Source organism: Saimiri boliviensis, chromosome 1 (genome assembly GCF_048565385.1).
Source record: "Saimiri boliviensis isolate mSaiBol1 chromosome 1, mSaiBol1.pri, whole genome shotgun sequence".
Taxonomy (NCBI): domain Eukaryota; kingdom Metazoa; phylum Chordata; class Mammalia; order Primates; family Cebidae; genus Saimiri; species Saimiri boliviensis.
Window position 1 is genome coordinate 74,059,327 of NC_133449.1, and position 17,844 is coordinate 74,077,170.

The 17,844-nt window shown below is 37.1% G+C and overlaps 1 protein-coding gene across 2 annotated transcripts in view; it reads left to right on the top strand.

The window, feature by feature from the left end:
- The window catches only part of WDPCP (WD repeat containing planar cell polarity effector), a 785,671-nt gene that overhangs the window by 16,289 nt on the left and 751,538 nt on the right, over positions 1–17,844 (top strand). For both annotated transcript variants that reach the window (XM_074399199.1, XM_074399192.1), the window contains one exon: positions 12,524–12,621. The gene's annotated coding sequence lies outside the window, so the exon portion shown is untranslated. The remainder of the gene's footprint in view (positions 1–12,523; positions 12,622–17,844) is intronic.

The window sequence follows — 17,844 nt, forward strand, 5'->3', positions numbered from 1 at the left end:
CCATGTGCCTTGCTTTGGCTAGTGAAATGTGAGCAGCAGTAATACGTATCACTGTGAGGCAGACGTTTTAAGAGCAAGTGCTAGTGAACAATACTCTGTTTCATTTCCCCTGCCACATGATTACAGTACACTTTTGAGATGGAGTCACCATCAGTGTCAATTCCTGGGTGATGATGAACAGAACCCCTTGCTAATCTGCACTGGGTGTATAAAATCTGAAACCATGTACAAGCAGAAGAATGTAGTTAGCAGAGAGAAGGGAGTAGGATAGACTTGCAGAGAGAATTGGAGATGCCATCAGAGAAAGGTAAGAGAGAGCAGTTGATCCCTATAACTCTTGGTTTGAGATGCTTCCCAGGTCCCATGGGTTCTAACTCTAAACCTCACATAAGCCCCCTAATCCTTGAACAATAGCAACAACAAAAAGCCTACATAAAACATGATTTCCACTCAGCAAGATGTCACTGTAATGAATATTGATAATTTTGCTGAGTCAGAGCATAAGAGCCTTTTAATATATATTGCCAAATATCACCCACTAACAAGGCAGAGTGACCTTTTCACAGTACTTATGACTCCTGACTCTGAGGATATGTATTTAAAAAATAAAGCAAAGCCAAAAAAAAAAAGGAAAAACTTTGCTAGTAGGCAAAAAATAAAAAAACTCTATTCATCAGCATTTCTTTATTAATGAGACTGAACTTTTTCCAAATATTTCTAAGTCATTCACTCTTTCTTTTGTAATTTAAAAAATTTATCTTGGCCATACATTTATTAAGATCCTAAAGATTTCTTAAGGGTTTATATGAGCTTTTTGCATTATAATATCTTTCACAAATACTTCCCCAATTTGCTTTCAGCTTTTTTTTATTTATGTGAAAATGTCGATTATTAACTGTTATATTATAAAATATGTATTTTCCTTTATTAGTCCACCATTGTGTCTAAGACTAAAAGCTTTACCTAACCAAAGATTATTTATTCACTTATTTTCCCCTTGACTCTCTTTTTCTCATGTGTTTGATTCTCATTTATATTGTACAAAAACATTTATATCAATTGAAGAAAACTATAAATACAAAAACGAATACATGAATGACCAAACTGTTGTTTCCTCTTTTAATGGTAAGATTTTTTAACCTATAATTTATAACTATTTCAATTTAGCATACAGTATAAGATAAAGATTTGATTCTTTATTTTTAAAAATGGCTAATTATCCTGGCATTTTATTGAATAACCCTTTGTTTTCCTGCCTTTTTTTTTTTTAATACATGATTGCTGTGTTGCCCAGGCTAGAGAGCAGTGGTGTGATCATGGCTTACAGCATCCTAGACCTCCCAGATGCAAGCAGTTCTCCCACCTCAGTTTCCCAAGTAGCTGGGACCGTTGATATGGGCTACCATGCCTGGATAAAAGTGTGTTTTTTTTTTAGTATAGATGGCTACATTAATCCATTTTTATAACACTGTAAAGAACTGCCTGAGACTGGGTAATTTATAAAGAAAAGAGGTTTAATTGATTCACAGTTCCGCATGGCCAGGGAGTCCTCAGTAAACTTAAATTCATGGTGGAAGAGGAAGCAGGCATCTCTTACATGGTGGCAGGAGAGAGAGGAGATGTGATGGAGGTACTGTCAAACACTGATAAAAACATCAGATCTCATGAAAACTCACTTTCATGAGAACAGCATGGGGGAACTGATCCAGTTGCCTCTCACCAGTTCCCTCCCTTGATATGTGAGGATTATGGGGATTACAATTCAAGATGAGATTTAGGCAGGAACACAGAGCCAAAAAATATCAATGGGAGTCTCATTATGTTGCTCGGGCTGGTCTCAAACCCCCGGGCTCAAGCAACCCTCCTGTCTCAGCCTCCCAAAGTGCTGAGATTACCAGGCATATGCCACCATGCCCAGCCCATTTCCCATTATTTTGTTGGGCTTTTTCAGCATCATTTTTGATCAAATGTAATGAAGTCTTTATTTCAATGTATCCATTCTGCAGTTCACATTTATCTGTTTGTTTCATGGTGGCTTTTGAAAGGGTCAGTTGAATATAACAAAATTTGGTTATCAAAATATCCCTTAAAGGTTATTGGTGTATTTAGGGGGAAAGTGTGATGATGTCTGTGATGTTTGCAACTTAATTTCAGTTGGTTCTGGAAAAAGAGAGAGAGAGAAAAAAAAAAAAAAACAAAATGTTGCTCTAGTGATTCAGTATTCATCTTCTATCTTTGATGTAGGTTGAAAAGGTTTTTTGTTTTGTTTTGTTTTGTTTTGTTTTGTTTTGTTTTGTTTTGAGACAGAGTCTTGCTCTTTCACCCAGGATGGAGTGCAATGGCACCATCTTGGCTTACTGCAACCTCTGTCTCCCAGGTTCAAGAGATTCTTCTGTCTCAGCCTCCCGAGTAGCTAGGACTACAGGTGCCTGCCACCATGCCCGACTAATTTTTGTATTTTCAGTAGAGATGGGGTTTCACCATATTGTCCTGACCTCATGATCTGCCTGCCGCAGCCTCCCAAAGTGCTGGGATTACAGGCATGAGCCACTGTGTCTGGCCAAAGTTTTTGTTTTTCAGGGTGAAACTTTTTGTTATACTTTCCTTAATGAAATTTTTTTAATTGAGGTATAATTTACAAACAGTAAAGTAGGTTTAAAATTTTACAAAATGAAAGATAGGCAAAAAATAAAAGCAATACATTTTACGTGAGATTTGGGATTTGGTTCAATGTTTAAGACAAAAAACTTGGTGTCAGCGTTTTTATGATGAGTGGTGCCATTTTTTTAAAGATTTAATTAAATTTGTCATTGGCTATTTTTTTGTTTTTACAGACTCCAAGATAAGTTAATGAAAACAGAAGCAGATCTGATCAAATAAATGAATACATGTAGATATGTATATATAATTATTTTTTTAGAGACAGGGTCTCACTTTGTTGCCCAAACTGAAATGCAGTTGGCTCAAGAAATCCTCCTGAGTAGCTAACACTACCACTGCGTACCACCACACCCAGCTAATTTAAAAAATTTCTTTTAGAGACAGGGTCTTGCTATGTTGCCCAGGTTGGTCACAAACTCCTGGCCACAAACAGTTCTCCTATCTTGGCATCCCAAAGTGCTGGGATTATAGGTGTGAGTCACTGCGCCCAGCTGACTGAATAAGTTTCTCTATCACTCATTTTTTTTGTAATCTCTGTAAAAAATAAGAGATGCTTTTAATAACTATTTGATTTTTTGAATCTGTGACTTATATGTCATTAATATAATAAAGTAAAATCCAAATTTAGTATGTGCAAACTGATACTTTGAAAGTTTTAAAATAAATCTCAAAGGTGAATTTTAATATAAAAATTCTACAAACTCTAATTTCTTTTAATTATGTCATAATAAATAAGTCGCATATTGGCCAATGCTTTGTTAGCATTTCCTATGACTATTTATAGTATAAAATTGTTATCTTAGCCACTTTTGTGTGCTATGTAAATTGACATCTTTTATATATAACTGTTAATATTATTCCCCGTATTTTCTCTTTGAAGTTCAGATTGATTGATTCACAAATCCCATCTCTTTTCTACTTTCTTTAATAAAATACTGAATTGTTTCACAGTACATCTCAGCAATTATAATTCCTCTTCCCTCACACAAAGGTGGTCCAGATTGTAGTCTTATGTTAGTTGAGTGACTGAAAAGGTGTTAAAAACCTGTCCTTACTACTTAACTTCATACTCTTAAGTGTGCATTTGTGTGTGTATTTTTTTCTGAAATCCTTTGATATCCTCTATTTTGAACTTGAAGCATTTGAGTAGGGCATCTAGTTTTAGCTCATTTTCACTGACTGCTTTCATTTTACATAATAATTTTAAAATAGAATTTGAGACTAATATTGAGTCAAACATTGGAAACAGCAATAGACAGCCTGTTGTGACCACATCCTAACTAGACTTTTTGTCTGAGGTAGTTCACCATGATCTACTCTCTACTGTTGACACTGAACTTGTCAAAACACAGATCTGATCTTGTCACTCTGCTGCTTGCAAAGCTTCCACGTCTCCCAGCCACCTACAGATAAAATCAAAACTCCTTAAAACAGAAAAAGAATCATTCACCATCTGGTCTTATCTAACTCTACCGTCCTCATTTGTACTACTCTGAAAGGAACACAGGAGCTGTAGCCATGCAGAGATACTTGTACATCTTAACAATTATTTTCCATGTCATTGCTTTTGCACTTATTCTGTTATTTCCATTTAGATTGTCCTGCCCTTTTCTCCCTACCTTCTTACCCCAAGTCTTAGTGTCCTTCAAGAGCCAACCCACAGTTCACCTCCTCAGTGGCACCTCCAAGTTCAGACTGCTTGGCAGAGTCAGTCATCTCCTCCTCTAGAGACTAGACAAATTATAGACTAGTGAGTGAGAGAGCCATGGAAACACATAGTTAAACACATGGTCAGAAGGACTGTGAACTCCTCACGGACAATGACATCATCATTTATTCATGTCTGTGTCTCCAGTACCTACCAGTCACACAATACATAAATGTTGAGTTAAATGTAACCAAATAACTGAATCATGTGGAATAAATTTATAATGTATTTTCACTTCTAAGAATATTGACTATGTAGATTTTCTAAAGCTATAGGCTCATAATTTGACTTTAAAATATAAACCACAAAATGGTTGCTGAAGTTTTATAAATAGGTATATAGACTAGAGTTTTTAATAAATTTAAACTAAATTTATATGTTTTGTTGTTGTTGTCGTTGTTTTTACTTTAAGGTTTGTGTAATTCCTAGAACTTATGTAAATGCCTCAGGGCAATTTGAAAGTGTATAAAGCATAGAAATAATATTGGAATGGATAACTAAGATGCAAATATTAAGATTGTCCTCAAAAAACACCAACTGTTGCCTGAAAAGAACACATGTTTTTTGCAGAGAGCAAAATGCTGAAATATTTAATGAGGCATTGCAAAATATACCAGCCCCCGCTTCTAGGGAGGCAAAGTTAAGGTTCAGACTGAACTTTGCTTAGCAACTTTGGAACCATGTGTTTAAAGAATGAGATAGGTTTGTCAAGACTTTCTGCCAAAGCACATCACAAGCTTAGCATGTGTTTACTGCCTGCTCTCAAAAACAAGTTTCTCTGAGCCAGCCAGCTGCTAGCAGTTGTGTTACCCTCTAGCTAGTTAGGTCTCAAACTGGGTTGCATCACTATTTCCCAAAAGAAGCTCTACAGACCTTCTGTTGTCTTCTCTGTATCTCAAATTACTAGTCAAGTCTGTTTTATAAAATTCCTCAAGTTTAACCTTAGAGCCATGATATAAAAATTTATAAATATGAAAATAAATATAAAATTTATAAATATTCCTAAACTATTCATTTTCCTGACAAACTTGTTCATTTCATGTATTCTGTTTCTGTTATAATGCAACCATCTTTGCAAACATCCACTTCAAACAAGTTGAAGTCATGACAATGACGGCTAACATTTATTAAGTACTCTTCATGTCCCAGAATCTCTTCTAATTCTCACAGAAGTTTTTGGGAAGAAAATGAACACATGTTCCTGATCTCTCTCTTTGCACAGTTCCTTACTAGAGCAACTCAGGGACTTAAAGGAACCGCCAGAGTCCCTTGGAAGTAAACCATGCTTCTGAGGACATCTGTGAGTTCTCATAGGAGAGGGTAAGTGGGGGACATATGAAGTCAGTAGCTCAGGAATGCTGACCCCTGTCTACGAGGAAAAGGGGGCCTGCATAGGTAGATGGAGTCACTGTCTTTCCAACTGTCTGTGAAAACTGTGTCTCTCTTCTTTGTACTTGGAGAGCCTAAGAGCAAAGAAGCTCCTTCCTCTCTCCTTTAAGTGAAGGGGACCCAGTTTACCAAGTTTTCTGACATTGGGCTGAATAGAAGTTCTAGAAATATTGTGCCTGGACCAGAAGCAACAGTATCACCCAGGAAGTTGTTAGAACTTGTTAAATAAATTCAAATTCTCATGTCTTACTTCAGGTCTATGAATTAGAAACTCTGGAAGTGGGGCCCAGCAAGCTGTATTTTAATACAAGTCCTCCAGGAGATTGCAATAAACACTCATGTTTGAGAACAACTGGTTTTGCAGAGCAGAAAACTTAATATCCACCACTTGCTGGTTAATGAACCTTAGGGAAACCTAAGCCACCTGAGCTGTAAAGGTGCTGAGGAACTCACAGCCATTAGTAAAGCACAGGAAATTATAACGCATTAATAACTTTAGTAAATTTAGGGAGATCTCTCAGCTGGTCAATCAGAAAAGGTCACAGAAAAATAATCACAGACAGATCAACATTTTAATTCTAATAACAGCCCTATTAGCCCCCCTGATAAAAATTGAAGCTTAGAGAAGTTAGATAACTTGTTCAGGGTCACACCACTAATTAATAATATTTGAACCCAGAGCTGTCTGACTCCAAGTCCTCTGCTTTGCCCTCCATATCCTAATTAAGTCATAATTAAGTGTACCTCGGCTGTTTCTGTAGAATCTTTTTAAAACCTTTAATTTAAACTGTGATATATGGAGAAAACATACACAAGAGTGCATATATCTATGTGTGTGTATATCATACATATATATGTGTATCTGTATATGTAGGGGGGAAACCCCACAAGAGCTGAGGCAAGGGACTGGAGCCTCAGCATATTCTCATATAAACATAGAATTAGAAAAGAATTGAATTAGAGATATAGTTCATAGTTATTCCTATATATAATCATAAATAATCACATAGCTATTCATATGTAATCATAAATATATACACATATCTAATCATATAATCTTTAGTCTTACTAATAAGTCTCAGGTCAAGAAGTATTGGTCTGAAGTGGCATTGGAGAAGAGGTGACCCTAAGGCAAGATGCTCTAAGTCCTCTGTCACATCCGCATAAGGGCGGCTGGAGGACGCCTTGGCTGCACGACAGTGTCAGCGCTGTGAAAGCACCCGCTCTTCAGTCAGCTAAGGAAGGAGATGTCCAAGATGGTAGAGACGTTTCTTTCCTCGGGGGAATGAGGAGAAAACTCGGCTTCTCCAAGCTCTTTTGGTAGGCCTGACGGCTGTCAGAGAGACCCACAGACATCTGGGGACTTAATTGTCTCTACTTGGTGTTATGCTTCAGTGGTCATGATCCATGTCTACTTTCAGGTCCTGCTTCTGTATCTGGTTCCTCTTTTCCTTAGAAGATAAGAATTAGTAGTATTAACATAAATCTTAGTGACCTTGTTATTTCCTGGAAAGTATGAAAAAAGTGCTGACACCTTAGGTTTTCTCCTTGCTTCAGCTTTTTCAAAGTTTTGGGCCCCCTGTCTCTAAGAGATGTAATTTACCTGACCCTATCACTGACCACCATTACCTCATCCAACTGCCCTTCCCTCTGCTTTGTCCTCAATAAAAGTCAGAGTGTCCAGGTACTCGGGGCCACTGCTGGTCTCTGAGCTTTGGATAGCAGTGGACCTCTGGGCCCAAAGTCTCTTTTCTGTCTCTATGTCTTGTGTCTTTATTTCAGTTTCTCATCTCCACACCAGCAGAGAGGGACTCACTGGACCCTGTAGGGTTGGACCCTATATGTTTATATATATATATGGTAAATATATCAAGAGACATTTGTATTTATATATATTTATATTTATATTTGTTGTTGTTACACAGCCAGCACCCATATAATACCATCACTTAGGGCAAAATAGAACATTGCAGCCCTCAGAAGCTCTTATATGCCTTTCTCTTTCTCCTGGAAGTAACCATTAATTTGACCCTTGTGATAATTGTTTCATCAGTTTTTCTTATTAAATCATCTCTATAAGGATTCTCAAACAACATAGTTCAGTGGGTTTTTTTCCCGTTTTGTACTTTATATGAAAGGAATCATACGGTTTATATTCTTTTGTATCCTGCTTCTTTTGCTCAACATAATGTTTGTGAATGCTTCAGTGTTGTATATAGCCATAGATCATTTTTATTGCTATATAGTGTTTCACTGAGTAGATCATAAACATTTTCTTTATCCTGGAATCCATTTCTTCATTCCCACTGTCATCCTCCTAATTCAAGCATTCAGTATATGATTTCTTATTAGTTAAATTATCCCAGTGATCCCTAACTGGTCTCCTCATCTCCAGGCTCTCTCTGACTGCCGGCAGAGTAATTTTTCTGAAGGTCAACACTGATCGTGTGCCTCCTGTTAAAAGTTGTTGTAAAAAGAGAGGAAGAAGAAAGGCTGGTGGTAGACAGTGACCACATTATTCAAGGCATTGGTGACCATTTTAAGGACTGTGGTTTTTATTCTAAAGACAATGGAAAGCCTTTTCTGGCTGATAGCTTTGACTTTCTAAGTTAGTTACTCCTACACCAGAGTCCCTAGATCATCAGCTTAGATCCTTTGGATAATTATGTCTGTCAGAATCCAACCACGTGTGCTAGGCCCTTATTATGCTCTGCATAGTCCCTTGGGATTGCTTAGGCTACTAGTTGAGTTCTGTCAGCCCTGACCCTGTTGGTTGCCAATTCTCTTTCATTACTCTGTAATGAACTGTTTATGCCTAGCATATCTCACAGATGAGGCCTTATAAGTTAATGCATTTCTGAATAAAATGTGATCACTTTTGATAGTACAATAGTGAACTATTGATTATGCTAAAAATGGCAAGTGAAAGAAAAAAATGGAATAACTAAGATTCATAAGATTTAGCACAAAATCTCACGTAAGTGCCCTAGGGTAAAGACATTACAAGTGTCTTAACAGACATCTCTGATTCATACCATTAAATATAATGAGAATCACAGAATGTTAGAGCAAGAGGAGGTATCTATAGTTATAGTTGTAGTTCCAGATTATAATTTTTCCCCCTCATTCTTGGTGTCATCTTACAGACTATAGCTTTAGTAGAGAGGTTGGCAAACTTTTTTTTTGTAAAGAGACAGGTAACAAATATTTTCAGCTTTGCAGACTATGTGGTCTCTGTCACAGCTACTGAACTCTCCTTTTGTAGGATGAAAGCAACCATATACAGTATGTAAATGATTGGATCTGGTTTTGTTCCAATAAAATTTTATTGGTGGTAGGCAAGATTTGACTTATGAACTGTAGTTTACCAACCCCTGCCTTAGTGTATACTTTCAGTCCTCATTGCTGTTTGTTTGTTGTTTTGGTTCATTCCTTAGTTTTTAAAAATTATGAACTAATTTACACTCAGCAAAATATAGCAGCTCTTGAGTGCAGTGTCTGATGAGTTTTTGACAAACTATTCACCTGTGTAACGCCACCGTCCTAATCAAGATATAGATTATTTCCATTGCCCCAGAAAGTGCCTTCATGCTCCTTCCCCATCAGTCCCCACCCCTGCCCCCAGAGGTTAAAACTGTTCTGATTTCTATATTCATAGAATAATTTTGCCTGCTCTTGAACTTCATATAAATAAAATTACACAGTGCATGTCTGAGTGTATAGCTTCTTTCACTCAACTTATTTATGAGAATCATCCATGTTGTTAACGTTTCAGTAGTTCATTCCTTTTATTACTGAGTAGCATTCCATTGCATGAATGTACCACAGTTTTATGAATATTTCTAGATTAGTTTCCTAGGGCTGCTTTAACAAATGACTACAAACATACTGGCTTAAAATAAAAAAAAAAGTTTGTTCTCTAATAGCTCTGGAGGCCAGAAGCCCAAAATTAGGGTGTTGGCAGGGCTTTGCTCCCTCTGAAGGTTCTAGGGGATAATCCTTTCTTGCTTCTTCCAGCTGCTGGTGATTCCAGATGTTCCTTAGTTTGTGACAGCATAACTCCATTCTCTGTCTCTGTCTTCATATGCCCTTCTTTCTTGTGTCTCTGTGTCTTTCTTATTTTCTATCTCTTATATAGACAGTGTCATTGGATTTGGTCCCCACCCTAACTAGGGATGATCCCATCTTAAGATCCTTAATTACATCTGCAAAAATCCTTTTCCTAAATAAGGACACATTCACAGGTTCTGGGTGGAATCTTTTAGATGGTCACTATTTAACCTACTATAATAATCATAATTTGCCAAGTCACCTAGTAATATACATCTGAAGTATTTCTTTCTTGTTGTTATGCATAAAGCTGCTATGAGTCCTATCATAAAGGGCTTTTTGTAGATTTGTTTTCAGCCTCATAGTTTTTGAATTCCAGTTTTAATTATCTTAATATAAAACATGATTAATTTTCTTTTTAGCAATAATATTTTTAATTTTGGCAGGAATTTCTGTAAGAATGGCTCAACCTGTATACATCTAACTTAGATATTTTGTACAACTGAAAATATAATAATGCCAAGAGATATGACATAGAATTCTACTATCTTCATTTTTCTTTCTCAAGCTACTATCAAGAAATGAACAAGTTCCATGAGACAGTGCCTTTAACTCCTTAAAATACCAGGAGTACCTGATCAAAGTAAAAAAAAAGCAAACAAACAAAACAGAACAAAACAAAAAAGACAATTTGACTCCATTATGTGTTTTGTTTTGTTGTGATACTTTATTAGTACTTGCAACTAACACCTAGGCTAAATTTGATACATGTATCTCATATGGGAATGACTAATACTGACCTTCCACTGTTGTGGAATTTAAATGCAGCTCCTTAATAAACAACCAAATAGCCATTCATCTTGGCTGCCCTCCCACCCTTGGATTCTGATAGCCCTGACTACTACTGGTTATCTGGTTTAGAGGCTTTTCGAATGTATTTAAGTGTATGTGTCTGAATGTCACTTTGCAATGAAAGCTTCTTAGAGAGCAGGAACTTGGTCTCATTTATCTGTGTATCCCCCAACTCTAGGCCCAGCTCAGTGCTTTCTTAATCTTACAAGTGGTTCCTGACTGAATAGTACCTGTGAATAAAAAATAAGGAAGAGAGTATCTTATTTCATAGTAAAGTAATTCCACTAATGTGGAACAATTCTAGCTAATGAAATTTTTAGAAATAGCTTTAATGAATGATTCCTTTTTTTAATCACCTAGAAAGTCTCTATGGTTATTATTTATTATGCTAGTGGTTCCTTATTCAATATTTGTTTCCTTTGCTCACAATTCTAAGAACTGGTGATTGGCTTCACTACTCATTTACAAAAGCAATTTAAAACACTTCTCAGGCCCTGTTGACACTTGGCAAATCTAACAGAGAAAAGCATAGTATTCTCATTATACTTTTTAGACAGCTTTAAAACATGGTCCTGTAAATGGTCTGGAGGTTTTTTTAATGGGCACAGAATTATGTAATATGCTTTGTCATTACCACTCCAGTCTTTTGCAATATCTACAAATTGAAAATCTTATTTAATTGTTTTAGAAAAGGATAGACACAGCTTCATTATTTAGAATACAATTACTTTGAAACTTTTGGGTAAATAAATTTGGAAGTTTCAAATAATTCTAATTTCCATGTTACTTTATTCTGTTCCTTTATTTCCCTTTTGGTTTTAATAGCTCTACCTCTGAAATCAGAATTGACAAACATATCCTATTGAAACCATAGTTTCTTCATTTTTGACACAATATCCACAGGATGAGGTGTAACAGAAAAGACAGTGAAGATTATAACAACAAAGCCACATGCTAGATAGTGTAATTTACGATAAATATGTTAAAGACACATAATGCTGTTTTCAGAAACACAATTTAAAATCAAATAGGCATTTTAAAGTCATTTCATGTTTGGCATTATTTACCAGATAATATTATTAGCCAGGATTTCTAAGATACCTTCCACTAGTTCAGGAATATTTTCAACTGTAAGTAACAGAATAACAGACTAATAGATCTTAAGCAAGAGGAGTTTGTCTAACAAGAGATAGGTGCTTTCTGGCATTGGTTTAGCGACTTAATGTGAGGGTTCTGGATTGGTATCTCTGTGATTTCCTTTGCTTTCTCTTCCTAGTCACAAGATGGATGCAAAAGCTCCAGGCACCAAAATTTTCAAACATAGGAAGCAGGAGATATAACTGGACAGAGCTTTCTGCTGTTTTTTTTTTTTTTTTTTTTTTTTAACTAGGAAAGACATATCTTTTTCAAATCATCCATCAAATAGATTTCCCCTTGCATTTCATTGACCAGAATGTATTACATGACTATCTCTAGCTATGAAGGAGGCTGGGAACCTCTGTAATTAGAAGGAGGCAAGGAAGAAGGGGTTGGGAATGACTTTTGGGTAACCAATCACATATTGCACATACTAGGTGTTTGGTGACTATATGTTAAGTTATCCATACTCTTAAACAGAGTGAACGTTCAGGTATACGTCCACCCCTTCATTATCTTTCCTATCAAATTTATATTTTATTTTCCTCATTTGTTCAGAAACAGAAGTTCTTATTGTACTACTACTTTTTAGCAAACATTTAGTATCCATGATATGGAATACATTAGGATTTATTCTGAGACTAGAGAGAGAATTAGGAAAGGCTTTATATAAGATATTTATCCATTCATTCAATAAATATTTATTGAGTACCTATTATCTTCCAGACACCGTTCTAGATTTTTGAGGCATCTGTGGACAAAACAAAGCACCCTGCCTTCAAGAGAGCCCACATTCTAACAGAACATATTGACATTTTTAAAAGGTAAGTAGGATTTTTATAAATTTGATGAGGGGGAATTACATTTCATTCAAAGTGAACAAACAGCATGAGCAAAGATAAGGACTTGTGCGTAGGCATGTCCTGTTTGTGGAGTACCAAGTAGCTCCATGAAGTGTAGAACACATGGTGAGGACTGAAAGGGCAGTTTACTGTCAGGTCATGACCAGGAAAATGTGAGTTCTTCCAGATCAGAATTAGCATCTTGCAAAGTTAGTACTGAAGCTTAGTAGACATCTTCACCTGGAGGACCTACAGCCACTTCGAATTATCATACCCAAAATAGACTCGGTATATTAATACTTCTCCTGAAACTTGTGCTTCTCCTTTATTTCATAACTTGGTAAATGGCACTGCTATTTTTTTGCTTTAGGCCTTCACCATTTCTCACCTGGGCTATTGCCATTATTTCCTACCTGTAGTCCCACACTCCTTGAATCCAACTCTCAAATTGCCAAGTGATTTTGGCTGGGCATAGTGGCTCATGACTGTAATCCCAGCACTTTGGGAGCCTAAAGTGGGAGGATCACTTAAGCCCAGGAGTTCAAGACCAACCTGGGCAACATACTGAGACCTCATATCTACAAAAAATTTTTTTCAAGTTAGCCAAGTGTGGTGTTGTGTGCCTGTAGTCCCAGCTACTTGGGAGGCTGATGTGAGAGAATCACTTGAGCCCAGCAAGTCAAGGCTGCAGTGAGCTGAGACTGCCCCACTACACTCTAGCCTGGGCACCAGAGTGAGACCCTGTCTAAAAAAAAATAAAGTGATTTTTTCCTAATATTTACATAACCCAGAAGTTAGATGGAGGACATAGATTATGGAATATCTGTAAACTTGAGGGACGGGGTCCTGTAGAGGGAGAAACTATTTGCATTAGTTTTCTATTGCCATGTAACAAGTTACCACAAATTTAGAGTGGTTTAAAACATCATACGTTTATTAATCCACAGTTTCTGTGGGTCAGGAGTCACAGGCACAGTTTAGCTGGGTTCTTTGCTTAAGGTTTCACAAGGCTGCAGTCAAAGTGTGGACAGGCAGAATGGCTATTATTAAAAACTTGAAAAAAACCAACAGATGTTGGTGAGGCTGAGGAGAAAAGGGAATGCTTACACACTGTTGGTGGGAATGTAAATTCGGAATGTTCAGCCACTGTGAAAAGCAGTCTAGAGATTTCTTAAATAACTTAAAACAGAACTACCATATGACCCAGCAGTCAATGGGTATATATTCAAAAGAAAGCAAATCATTCTACCAAAAGGACACATGCACTACCTGTTCTGTTCATCACAGCACTATTCATAATAGCAAAGACATGGAATCAATCTAGATGCCCATCAATGGATGGCTGGACAAAGAAAATGTGGTACATATACACTGTAGAATGGTGCCATAAAAAAAGAAAACCATGTCCTTTGCAGCAACATGGATGGAGCTGGAGGCCATTATCCTAAGCAAATTAACTCAGGATCAGAAAACCAAATACTGGCCAGGCATCCCTCACTTTGGGATGCTGAGGCAAGAAGATCATTTGAGTTCAGGAGTCCGAGATCAGCTTAGGCAACATGATGAAACCCCGTCCCTTCAAAAAAATACAATTAGCTGGGCATGCCTGTAGTTCCAGCTACTCAGGAGACTGAGGTGGGAGGATCACCTGAGCGCAGGGAGGTTGAGGCTGCAGTGAGCCTTGATTATGTCACTGCACTCCAGCCCGGTTGACAGAGCGAGACCCTGTCTCAAAAACAAAAAGAAAACCAAATACAGCATGTTCTCACTTATAAGTGGGAGCTAAACATTAAATACACATGAACACAAAGATGAAAACAATAGACACTGGGGACTCCAAAAGCGGGAGGGAAAGTGGTGGACCAGGGATGAAAAGCTGCCTATTGGGTACTATGCTCAGTACTCAGGTGACAGGGTCTTTCATACCCTAAACCTCAGCATGAAGCAATATACCCAGGTAAAGATACCTGGTATCTTATGAGGCATGTGTACTCCCTGACTCTAAAATAAAATTTGAAAAAAAAAAAAAAAAGTGTAGACAGGACTCTATTCTCATCTGGCTACTTGACTGAGAAATAATCTGCTTCCAGATTCACACAGGTTGTTGGCAAACTTCATTTTCTTGTGTTGGTAAAGCTGAGAGCCCCAGCATCTTTCTGTCTATTGGCTGGAGGCTGCCCTTAGCACCTGGAGGCCACCGATAGTTCCTGGAGGCTACTTACACATGGCCTTTTCCAACTTGGCTTCTTACTGCATCAGACCAGTGAGGAAAGTCTCTAGAGTGAGTCTGTGAGCAGGACCAAGCAATGTAATCATGGGAGTGACATCCCATCACCTTTGCCATATTTTATTAGCTATAAACAAGTTACAGGTCCTGCCCACACTCAGAGGTATGAACACCAGAGATGTGAACACCAAGAGACAAAGATCATGGGGAGCCACCTTATGTGAAATGTTTCTTACAACATTTTCATAGTCTTCTCTGTCCTTGATGTCTGCTTCATGAGTATAATCTCGGGGCTTGATCTTGAAGTAAAGCCTGGTTTCTGTCAACAAACAAATCAAAAAAAGAACCACTCAAAGCATTTTTAAGTTAATATTTTGTAGAAGATACAGGGGCCCTCTGCCTTTGGCAATTTTGTTGGTTTTTCTCACTTCTATCCCATTTTTCTACAGTTGTCCCAGGAAATTCCTTCTCCCTCTGGAAAGGACAGCAATCCAGCTTTTCTACGCTTCCACTCACAAACATGTACAGCCAAATCGTTTCAGGGCTCAGCAGAACAAATTTAGTCCATACTGTTTAGAAAGCAGTAGGGATTAAAATAGAAAAGCTTTTCCCCATGTTATATCCAAATTTGATCCTGTTTCTCCTTTGCTTAAAAAGCCCTTTAATCTTTGCTTCCCTATTGCTACATAATAGGTATAAAAATATGGAATAAATTTGAATTCCCAAGTATGACATGTGAGACCTTCCCTGATTTGGTACTTGCCTTGTTTCTGGTCACCCCTATCTTGTACTATAAAATTTGTACTTGCCCACATTTTAGAGAATTATTTTATAGCTTGCTTCATGGTTCAGAAATGTGACTCTCACTGTTCTTTATCCCTCCAGTGCCAGCCGTCTTCCTCCCTTTCTGTCACTCCCTCCTCTAGACATCTATTGTAATATTATTTCCTCTAGGAAGCTTTTCCTGTCTTCTTATTTTGTAAACTCACAGCACCTGGTTTGAACTGATATTAATATCTGTAACACTTCTATAAACTTGTTTATATGCCTGTATCTTTTTACAAAACTATAAACCTCTTAAAGAGGTTGTCCTATCACAAAGATAAATACAGATTCAACACAGCAGGACAGAGGTGATAGCTGGAGTGTATATTTGAAAGTAATTAACATATAAGATGGTATTTAAAGTCATGGAAGTAGACAAGATCATCCAGAGGAAAACAGAAGAGGGCAGAATAAAGCAGCATAGAACCTCTAATTAGGATGCCCAGTGAAGTATAAAACCAACTTCTGTTTGCAGGTCACCAGGTCTTTAGGTGCTATTTGTATATTGCTTATTTTTTAAATTACTTTTTATCTTGACTAAATAGATTAGCCAAATGTTTGTTGTAGAGTAGTTTGGATTCTCACTGTAGTCTAAATAAGGTATACAATGAAAAATTTCATTTAAGGAAAGAATATTCTCATGAAGGAATTAATTTTAAGGAAACTCAGATAAAATATTCTCTATGTTTTATAATTTGAGCAACTTAAATAATTTTCAGCCTCCTACCAGTTTAATTTCAGTGAATTCCTGTCCTAAATAGCATTTCTATTATACAACACAACATATAAACTTAAAGCCTTGTGGCCTAACTTATTTTCTTGAAATGATGAGCCCTGAGTGAATTAAAGGTCTTAATGTTCAGTGGTAAGAGCTCCATTTCTCCAGATTTTATGTAGTCACTCTTTGTAATAGCTACACTGAATAACATATGAATAGGTACAATATCAGTATGTACACTGAATAACATATGAATCTGTTATTGCCTTTGTTGGTTTGATTGTTTTCTGACAGATGGCTTCCATAAGATATTTGTAAACTTCATCAACCTAGTATAATGTCACTTTCTCAGATTTAATTTTTGGTTTTAAAAACACTATAGTTTAGAATTAAATTGCAATCCAAACTCATCTTAGTTTTAATCTTCAAGTTCTTTCATATAGAGCAGTCTTATATTTAGTATTCCTTCCTTCAAGACAGGTTTATTGCTAAAATTACAATTTGAGAAGTGCGACAAATTGTTGTGATAAGACTTTGAGGGGGAAGACATACTTATAATGGTTTTAAATTTATTAACTTCTTCTGCTAATATGTTTGTGACAGATTAGTAAAAGTGTTTTATATATTTTTAAGAATAGAGTTTTATGTTAATCCATTTGCATTGCCATAAAGAAATACCTGAGTAATTTATGAAGAAAAGAGGTGTGACTGGGTAATTTATGAAGAAAAGAGGTATGACTGGCTCATGGTTCTGCAGGATGTACAAGAAGCATGGTACCAGTATCTAATTCTGGTGAGGGCCAGAAGCTTCAAATCATGGTGGAAGGCAAAAGGGGAGCAGGCATATCACATGACAAGAGTAGGAGCAACAGAGAGAGACAGGGAAGGTATCACACTCTTTTAAACAACCAGATCTCATGTGCTCAGAGCTGGAACTCTCTCATTACTTCAAGAATGGCGCTAAGCCATTCATGAGGGATCCGCTCTTACGGTCCAACACCATCCTCTAGGCCCCTGCTCCAACAACGAGGGTTAGATTTCTTTTCCTTTACTTTTTCTTTTTTTCTTTTTTTTCCTTTTTTTGAGACAGGGTCTCACTCTGTCACTCAGGCTGGAGTGCAGTAGTATGATCTTGAATCATGCAACCTGTGCCTCCTGGGCGCAAGTGGTTCTCTCACCTCAGGCTGCCCTGGGATTACAGATGCTTGCCACCATGCCTGGCAAGCATTTTTGTACTTCTTGTATAGGTGAGGTTTTGCCATGTTGCTCATGCTGGTCTGAAACGCCTAGACTCAAGCAATCTACCTACCTCATACTTTCAAAATGCTGGAATTATAGGTGTGAGCCACTGCACCCAGCCGGTGATTCCATTTTAACATGAGATTTGGAGGGGACAAACATTCGAATCATATTAAGTTCTGAATTAGTAATTTGT